Below are 9,950 nucleotides of genomic sequence, written 5' to 3'. Positions count from 1 at the left end.
AGAAAAACTGAACAAATGGGACTACATCAAACTAAAAAGTTATTGCACAGCAAAGGAAACCATCAACAAAATGAAAAGACAACCCATTGAATGGGAGAACATATTTGCCAAGGATACATCTGATAAGGGCTTAATATACAAAATTTGTGAAGAAGTTATAAAACTCAACATCTTAAAAAAATCAATCCAATTTAAAAATGAGCAAAGAACCTAAACAGACACTTCTCCAATGAGGACCTGCAGATGAGTATTACACAAATAAAAAGATGCAGAGCATCACTAATCATTACAGAAATAGAAATTAAAATCACAGTGAGGTATCACCTCACATCTGTCAGAATGGCTATCATCAATAAATCAATAAACATCAAGTGCTGGTGAATATGTGTAGAAAAGGGAACTCTCCTGTACTCTGGGTGGGAATGCAGATTGGTGCAACCATTATGGAAAGCAGTATGAAGTTACCTCAAAAATTAAAAAGAGAACTGCTTTATGACCTAGCATTTCCACTTCTGAGAATATAACTGCAGAAACCTGAAACACTGATCTGAAAGGATATATGCAGCCCTATGTTCATTGCAGCATTATTTCCGTTAGCAAAGATTTCACAGCAGCCCAAGTGCCCAGCAGCAGATTAGTGGAGAAAAAGCTGTGGTACATTAACAGAACGGAATACTACTCACCCACCCACACACACAGGAAACGAAGGAAATCTTAACTTTTGCAACAGCATGGATGGAGCTGGTGAGTATTATGCTAAGTGAAGTGAAGTAAGCCAGTCAGAGAAATACAAGTTCCTTATGGTTTCACTTATATGTGGAATCTAGTGAACAAAATAAACTACAATCAAAATAGAAACAGGCTCATAGATATAGAAAACTGACTGACAGCTGTCAGAGGGGAGGGAGGTTGGGGGACTAGGTGAAAAAGGTGAAGGGATTAAGCACAGAAAAAAACTCATAGACACAGACAGCAGTTTGGTGATTATCAGGGAGAAAGGGGTGTGGGGAGAAGAGGGTTTAGAAAGGATAAATTGTGATGGAAGGAGACCTGACCTGGGGGCAGGGGGGAGGGTGGTGAGACACAGAAATCAACATACAGATGATGTATTATAGAACTGTATACCTGAAAGCTACATGATTTCATTACCAATCTCACCCCAATAAATTCAATTTAGAAAAATAGGCCATTGTGACACATGCTACAACCTGGATGGACCCTGCAGACGTGATGCTCAGTGAAGCAAGCCAGTCACAAAAGGACAAATATTGTGTGATTCCACTCACCTGAGGTCCCTAGAGCCATCAGAGTCATAGAGACAGAGGTAAGAGGGAGGGGACCAGGGATGGGGGAGTGGATGCAGAGTTGTTGTTTAGTGGGGACAGAGCTTCAGTTGGAGAAGATGAGAACAGTGATGGAGATGATGGTGGTGACGGCAGCACAACAATATGAATGTACTTAACACCACTGGACTGCGCCCTGAAAAATAGTTAAAATGGTAATTTTCATTGTGTATATTTTACTGTGATAAAGATATACCAAAAAAAAAAAAAAAAATAGAAGGCACTGTCCTGGGTGCGGGAGAATTGGGTAGAGCTGTTCTCCATCTGCCCTACATGGGTGGTTGGGTCACTGTCAAAATCCTGGTTGTGAGATTTTTATAAGATATTATTGAGAGCCAAAACCGGTTTGGCTCAGTGGATGGAGCATCGGCCTGCGGACTGAGGGGTCCCAGGGTGGATTCCGGTCAAGGGCATGTGCCTGGGTTGCGGGCGCGTCCCCAGTGGGGGATGTGAGGGAGGCAGCTGATCGATGTTTCTAGCTCTCTGTCTCTCTCCCTTCCTCTCTGTGAAAAATCAATAAAATATATATTTTTTTAAAAAAAGATATTATTGAGAGAAACCGGGTCAGATTACATGGGCCACCTCTGCATTCTCTCTTACAAATAATGTCAATCTACAATTATATTTTTAAAAGGCTAAAAAATAAAAGGGGTGGCCCAGATTTGGTTGTCTTGCCCCAGAGAATCTGGTCCAAGCAGGTCCAGTTGGGGTCTGGGCTGAGTATAAGGAATTGGCCACGGGCACTGGTAGTCAGTGGGATTGAGGGCCACCATCCAGACCAGTGACCTCCACAGCTATGTTCTCATCCCGTCACGGAGCTTCCACAGCCTTTAAGACAGCTGCTGTGTCTCAGCCACTGCTAATGCGATCGATCCGGAGAACAGCTCCTTCGCTGTACCACCTGGTTTCTTAAAGGAGCTTCAAACCTTTTAACCATCTCACAAAACACAACAGAGGCAGCACAGTCCTCCCACAGTGACCCTCTGCTTCATTAAACCACATCCACCAAGTGACAAGGATGGGCCTTTTGTGCCATTCCAGGAACGCTGGGCCAGGGTCCCATCGACAGAGCAGATCCACTTCTCGGTGTCTTGGTTGGGTCCTGGGCCCAGGGCCCAGGAGTGACGCTACCCAAGAACAAGGATGAAGGAAGGGAGCATTGCCGTTGCAAGCATGTGCCTTTGAATCATCTACAGGTCTCAACTGCAGAAAAGATACTTATGCTCCGTTAAAGGTCAGGAAGGATAAATGATTTCTCTCTGTGTACTCGGCAGAGTGGTGCTCAAAATTAAGGTAAAAATAATACCTTGTCTTCATATGCTCTCTCCTTCCAGAGATGGCTCCAATTTGCCTGTCAACTTGACTGCGAGATGGAAGAAGGAATGCTGGTGAGTGAAATCAACACATCCCATTTTTAAGGGTTAACCCAGTGGTCGGCAAACTGCGGCTCGCGAGCCACATGCGGCTCTTTGGCCCCTTGAGTATGGCTCTTCCACAAAATACCACGTGCAGGCGCGCACGTACAGTGCGATTGAAACTTCGTGGCCCATGTGCAGAAGTCAGTATTTTGTGGAAGAGCCACACTCAAGGGGCCAAAGAGCCGCATGTGGCTCTCGAGCCGCAGTTTGCCGACCACTGGGTTAAAAGAAGATGAGAGACAGAGTGTCACTCATCAAAGGTCCGACACCTTACTCTGTGGTCCAGTCAGGGAGGTTCTAATTGTTCATCAAAGACTGTATCATTAGGGTAATAATGTGGGCTGTCATGAAGAACTTTTCAGTGTCTGAACCCAATAAAATCTTGCTCCTTGTGGTCCATGATGTGGGCTAGGGAGCCACCAAAGCTCATCCTCTCCATACAGTGACTCAGGGCTCCAGGGCTCCTCTGGCTTGTGGATTCAGCTGGCAATGAGCACAGACCAATGGTGTAGAGGTTGGACAGAGTGGTGGTGTCAGGATGGCCTGGGAGGAGCCACTCATGGCTGTCCTTGCCTCTGGCCAGACCTGACTCACTTGGTGAGAGAGGCTCAGAAATGCAGAACAGCACAAACTCCTTGCATCTTGGCACATAGGACAGCACATTCACTCTCTTGTTCCTGTACCTGTGCAGCCAGCCAACTCAGTCACCTTCAGAAAGAACATGCAGAGAGAATAATAAAATAAAAGTACCTCATGCCAATCCACATAGCACTTCAAAGTACTAAGAGGAAAAAAACTCACTGTCCATGCATTTCTACAGAAAGGTTACTTGCTGTCCAGACCCATTTTCTCCCTTCCTTTTCTTCTTCTCAAAAGAACCGAAGATATCATTCTGGAGCCACCGAGATGGAGCAGGTCAATGGCTAGCTGTCCACCCAATGATGACAACCATGGTCTCAGAGAGAATAGTAACTGCGGACTCCAGAGAGAGCAGCAGTGGGCTGAGTGGGGAGAGAAGTGAGAACTTGACAAGTGACCAGCACGGTGGTGAGCTGATTTGTCTTGAAGGCAGTGAGTCTTAGCCCTGTTCTGTGAGCAGGACGGCAATGACTCAGAGGACTGGACCGGGGGCCTGTTGGAGCCAGAGTGGGGGCTGCCCTGGATCCTCCCCCTCTTCTTTCCTGGCCTGGCTCTTAAGCCATGGCCGGGGCATAGCCCTTCAAATGCTGAGGAAAAACCCATCTCTGGTGAGGACCTGGGAAAATGGGGCCTGGACTCCAAAGTACTGGGGGGACTCCTGCTTATTTTTCTTATTTTTCTCTTGCCAGTTTTCCCCGAAAACTATCGTGTTATATGAAGCTTCCACACAGCTCATGGCGGGAGAGGAGTCTAAGATTCTGAGAGAACCAGAGCTTCTAGCAGAAGGACCGGGAAGGTGGCTGAGATCCAGGGGTAGAGGAGCTATGGGTGAGCTGGACCCTCACAGAGCACATCCCAGAGGCCAGCATAGGCTCTGCGCACACTGATGCTGAGGTCACCCCCAGAGCTTCCTAGACACAAGTGAGGTCTGAACTTTATAGGCCCCACAGCCTTACAGTGTGGGCTCTCACCTCTGCCACTCAGTGGTGGGAAGACAGACTGTGGAGCTTGTCCGGTAGGGGCAGCACATCCATCACCAGCCTCATGTGAAGTCTGGAGGGAGAACGGAACTGCATGTGAACAGGCACAAGGGTCAAGTGCAAGAGGCCAGGGCAGTAGAGCCCCAGCTGCAGACCCACCACACCCTGCACTTCAGTTCCAAGTACAGCTCTTTTTTGCAATAGTAAGAATTGTAGGTTTGACTTTGAAGAAAAAAGACCTCAAATTACATTAGAGATTTCCATTTTGGTTTGTCACATGTTCAATGGATGTTAGCTGAACCCAATGTGGTAATCATTTCACAGTGTAGGTAAATCAAACCATCCTGCTGTCTGCCTTAAACTTATACAGTGGTGTATATCAATTATTTCTCAATAAAGCTGGGAAAAATAAACAGTGCCTTAATAAATGGGAAAAAAAAGTGGTTATAGATGCAGTGAAATGCATACACAATAACTAAAGAAAACAAATCAAAATACACACATAACAAATAGTATCATCTTGCCCTGGAGGCATGCTCAGTGGTTGAGCATTGATGTATGAACCAGGAGGTCATGCATAGAGTCCCTGTCAGGGCACATACCCTGATTGTGGGCTCCAACCCCAGTAGGAGGTGTGTAGGATGCAGCTAATGAATGATTCTTTCTCATCATTGATGTTACTATCTCTCTCCCCCTCTCCTTTCCTCTCTGAAATCAATAGAAATTATATTTAAAAAATAAATAGTATCACCTCAAAAAGGTATTTGGATATATAAATTTACCTAAGACAAACAGAAATACTTTGAAATGTTGACAGTGGTTAACCCTGGATAATGGAGAGAAGTGGTTTCTTTTACCTCATATATTTCTTGTAAATTTCTACTAATGATCCTGTATTGTTTTGATAATGAGAACAAATCTTCTAAAAAAACATTTAAATAACTATTTTTGGTTTAAAATGCATTTTGCACCCATGTTCAGTGACCATCCACTCATCTTTGAGAAACTTAAAAAGTGCTTTGGGTGTGAAATATCCTTTAAACTGCATTCTTGCACGCTAACAGCCCCTGAATGAGAACACATGGCTTTGGAGATGCTGGGTCTGCTTGGAAAAAATAATGGGGCAGGGGCTGGGGCGCAGTAGGGGAAGGGGCAGATCAGGAACCCTGAAGAGAGAGGCTCCTAGGCAGGATGCCTCAGTATCCACAGCACAGGCTGTATTTGAAGAATTCCTCATTGGAAGGCTGATATCTACAGTAAAGGTTCAGATCTGATCAATTTTAGGCATGAGCCATAGCTAATTTTCTTTTAGAATGGTTTTTGCTGTTCTTATTGCAAACCTATATATATAAAAAGCTAATATGCTTAATGTCCAACCGTCTGACCAGTCGCTATGATGCGCACTGACCACCAGGGGGAGATGCTCAATGCTGGAACTGCCTTGACGTGAACTGGCAATTTACAGAAAACCTGGAACCCACAAATAACACTCAGCTTCCCCCAAGTGGGACACAGGCCCTGCCACCACCTTGAAGCGACACCCCACCAAATAGCAGCCAACACTGCCGAGACCCCATGGCGCAAAGCCCACAGCCCAGCCCAGCACAGAAATGATGGCTGTGGGCGCCAGGTAATGATGTCACATAGGACACCCGGCTTCCTCTCCCTGGTGACTAGCCTCCTTGGAGTTTCTTCATCCCACTTGCTTTATAGCCAAGTGAAAACATTTTACAGTTTAACCAAATGTCTGTGAAACGTTTTCACGTGCCTCATCTCATTTCATCCAAACAGAACTCCTGGAGTAGGTAGATAGGAGACTTGGTAGAATCCTATTTTCTTTCAATTAGCCAGAAAATGGAGATTTAGAATGTTTAGAAACTTGGCCCAGCTGAAAAGAAATAAGAAATGGTAGAACTTGAAAATGACTCCAGGTTTTCTCACTACACAGAATAGAGTCAAACAGTGCTACAGTTAAATAGTTCACCCTTTGTACTCCCTGTATTTTCTACAATAATAATCTGCTTCGTATTGATATTTACTGCTGTGTTGCTGACAATATCCTGAAAGAAAAGTTGGGGTGCTTCACTGGGCTGGAAAAAGTTTAGCTAAATCAGAAAGCAGGTCTAATTAAGCAAGTTTGTCAACATACAGTGGGGCCTTGACTTACGAGTTTAATTCCTTAGGAGACTGAGCTCCTTAAGGAGCTCGTTAACTCAAATTACTCTGTCAACTCAAAGCAAAAAATCGGCGGAGAGACAGCTGGTATCTCAAAAAACTCGTTAGTCGGGACACTCGTAAGTCAAGGCCCCACTGTATGTATAAAGCTCTCAGTGGTGCCAGTCATACCCATGTGTTTCAATCTGTCATTGTTGATGATGAGTTTGGTTGACTGTGATCAGAATGTACACTCTGATTTCAGGCCTTTGAAACAGCGATGGTCTATAATTGTAAATGTTTCCTATGCACTTCAAGTGAACTAGTGCTCTCCATCTGTGGGGTGTGATTCTCTAAAAGTGTCAGGTCCAGTTGCTGAGAGCTAGTCTAAATCTCCTACACTCCATTGTTTTCTGCTTGTTGTTTTGAGATCAATCACCCTTTCAAGGTAGGATTTGGCAAATGCCTTGAGGGGAGATTGCAGGCAGATGTGGTGGCTACTTCCCTGTGGTTTCTGCCTCTCTGAGGTTCTGTTCCTCAAATGCCCAGCTGCTTGGGCACCTTGAATTTCAAACTCTGTTTCATCCTTTGTCCCACGGAATGACCACTTCCTACTTGAACTTCATTCCTATGTGCTCTTCACTATAATCATGATCACCATACTTGGACATGATGAATGACCGATAAATGTTATTATTCCTTTTTAATAATCAGCCTCTCCCCTCCATGGAGGGTTCCCTGTTCCCTCTCCTCCATGCCCTGTCCCCTCCATGTAGGGTTCTGTCTCCTCCCTGCCCTTCTCCCTTAAAGTGGGCTTCCCTTTCCCCCCTGCCTGCCCCCTCAAAGTGAGGTTCCCTGTCCCCCTGCCTGCCCCCTCCATGGAGGGTACCTTCTCCTCCCTGCCCCTCCCCCTCAAAGTTGGGATCCCTGTCCCCCTGCCCTGCCTCCTCCATGGATAATTCTGACTCCTCTCTGCCCTGCTCTCTCAAAGTGGGGTTCCCTTTCCTCCTGCCCTCCCCGCTGCATGGAGGATTGCCTGTCCAACTGCCCTGTCCCCTCCATAGAGGGTTCCCTGTTTCCCCTCTCCTCCGTGCCTTGCCCCCTCTAATTGGGGTTCTCTTTCCTGCTGCCCTCCCCCTGCATGGAGGGTTTCCTGTCCCCACTATGGGGTCCTTCCCAGTGGGGTTCCCTGTCCCCCAGCTCTGACCCCTCTATGAAAGGTTCCCTGTCCACACTGTCCTGCCCCCTGCCTGGAGGGTCCCTTCTCCTAGACACACAATGTCAGGGCCTGGAATAAGCTCTGCCCCTGTCCATTCCCTTCCTTCAGCTCTCCTCTCCACCCTCCCCCGCTCCCCCCCTCAATGCATACACACACACACACACACACACACACACACACACACACACACACACACTCTGTTTGACCAGGTAGTTAACTTTCTGGGGACTACAGATCTGTCTTGTCCCCTGGCTTGAGACAAGTCCTGGAGAAGCAGGACCCCTCACTGTCTGGCTTAATAGACAGGGGGCCCTGCTGGGGTCTGGCTGGAACTCTGTCCCCAGCTGCCTCCTGTCAGTACAGCAGCCAGCACTCATCCAGGTCCAGGGAGCACACGCAACCTGCACCCGAATGACGGGGGACCAGCTGCCCACAGAGAAGGAGCCCACACTTGGGCTCTTGGTCTCGCACGGGGGCTCTTGGTCCCAGGTGGCGGCTTGATGGAGCCTCTCCACTCTCCTGCTTTCTCCCATTACCCGGGGCTCACCAAGTCCCAATCCTTCAGGATAGTGACTCCTTGGCTGCCCCCACAGAGCAAGGCCCAGAGAAACCCCAATCCTCCAAGTGTTTTAAATACCTGACAAGCCCAAGTTCACCCTTGGAATGAACCCTTCACGCCCACCACAGCCACCACCACGTGGGACACTCCAGGCCGGGCCCCTGGGAAGTGCCAGATAGGCTGGAACCCGCACTCAGTTGCGAGGGGAGGGGGCGGAGGGAGGAGGTTTAACAGGGCTTTTAGGCGGGAGGAGCTGGGCAGGTGAGCAGGAGGGCACTCACCTTGGTGACATGGAGGAAGGTGGTCTGGCCCAGCACTGCCCCTCACCAGCTTCAGCTCCAGTTCCTCCCTCAGATTAGCAAGAGGATCCAGGCCACAGGCGGGAGAGGAGCGCCTGCAGGATGGTGGCCTGGATTCCAGGCTGATGCACTTGGTCTGGCAGCGGGGCGGCATCCACACCAGCACGCCTCGGCCTCCAAAGGCTCCTCCAGCTCCTCTGCCCGCGGGACCCTGGCGGACTCGGGCGAGGCAGCGGCGCGAGCCAGGAAGCCCAGCGGGTCCTGTGACTCCAAGTCCCTCCAGGCTAGTCCCCCTCACCCACGTGGACGCCTGTGGCCAGATCTGCCAGGCTGGCCTGCCAGGCGCATTGGCCGCTGCAGCGCCACCTGGTGGGGCCTCTGCGCAGTACCAGGAGGCCATCCTTTGCTCAGTAGTGTGGGTTACCTCATCCACCCAGCATTGCTTACTGACAGTCTGTCCCTGCAGAATAATGTCAACACAGGACACTTCTGCGTTTTGACCAAGTCAGTGTCGAGAGCCAGAATTTTTCATGAGGTCACTGGTTTGGTCATCATGATGTAGAATATTTGATCTTCTGACTTATTTTATTAAATGTTTTCTATTAAAGAAGGATATAATTTTTTGTAGATGTTAGAAAGGAGGGTATGTCAATATATTGCGTGTATACCAGGTGTCAGCAATTTATAGTCAGTGGGTGAGATCTGGCCTATTGCCTGTTTATATATGTCCCATGAGATAACAATAATTTTTATTCACTTTTTAAAAGTTAGAAAACAATGAAAAGAATATTTTTGATACATAAACATCATATGAAATTAACATTTTGGTGTCCATAATTAATGTTTGGTGTCCATAATTACTGTTTGACTGGAAGGCAGACATGTACATTCATTTACATATTGTCTTTGGCTACTTTCATGTTACAATGGCCAATGTGAGTAGTTATGACCAAGATGGTATTGTCTACAGAGCCCAAACCATTTACTACCAAAGCCTTTACACAGGAAGTTTGCAGAGCCTTGTCCTTCACCGAGTAGATGAAGGCCATGTGCGTTATTATTAGCTCTGTATTTGGATTTCAAATGATTTTAAATGTCACATATTGCACATTTTAAAATCAACAAAATATGCCTAGCTAGTGTTGCTCAATGGTTGAGCATCAACCAATGAACCAGGAAGGCACAGTGCTCTGAAACCCAGTCATTTGCCTGGGTTGCAGGCTCAATCCCCAGTGTGAGGTGTGCAGGAGGCAGTGGATCAATGATTCTCTCTCATCATTGATGTTTCTCTCTCTCTATCTCCCTTCCTCTCTGAAGTAAAAAAAATAATTAAAAAATA

The 9,950-nt window shown here is 47.2% G+C and overlaps 1 long non-coding RNA gene across 1 annotated transcript; it reads right to left on the bottom strand.

Annotated features, from left to right (window-relative positions):
* Nucleotides 1–2,934: 2,934 nt before the first annotated feature.
* Nucleotides 2,935–8,682, bottom strand: LOC138998781 (uncharacterized). Its single transcript, XR_011469263.1, has 4 exons — nt 8,594–8,682; nt 4,372–4,453; nt 3,563–3,762; nt 2,935–3,469 (listed from the first exon to the last, which is right to left on the bottom strand). It is a non-coding gene; the product is annotated as an uncharacterized lncRNA (long non-coding RNA).
* Nucleotides 8,683–9,950: the final 1,268 nt, after the last annotated feature.

This window comes from Myotis yumanensis, unplaced genomic scaffold (genome assembly GCF_028538775.1).
Source record: "Myotis yumanensis isolate MYYU_CA2020_CCGP unplaced genomic scaffold, mMyoYum1.0.hap1 SCAF_21, whole genome shotgun sequence".
Classification (NCBI taxonomy): domain Eukaryota; kingdom Metazoa; phylum Chordata; class Mammalia; order Chiroptera; family Vespertilionidae; genus Myotis; species Myotis yumanensis.
Note: the sequence above shows the minus strand (reverse complement) of the source record. Positions and strands in the feature narration are given on the sequence as shown.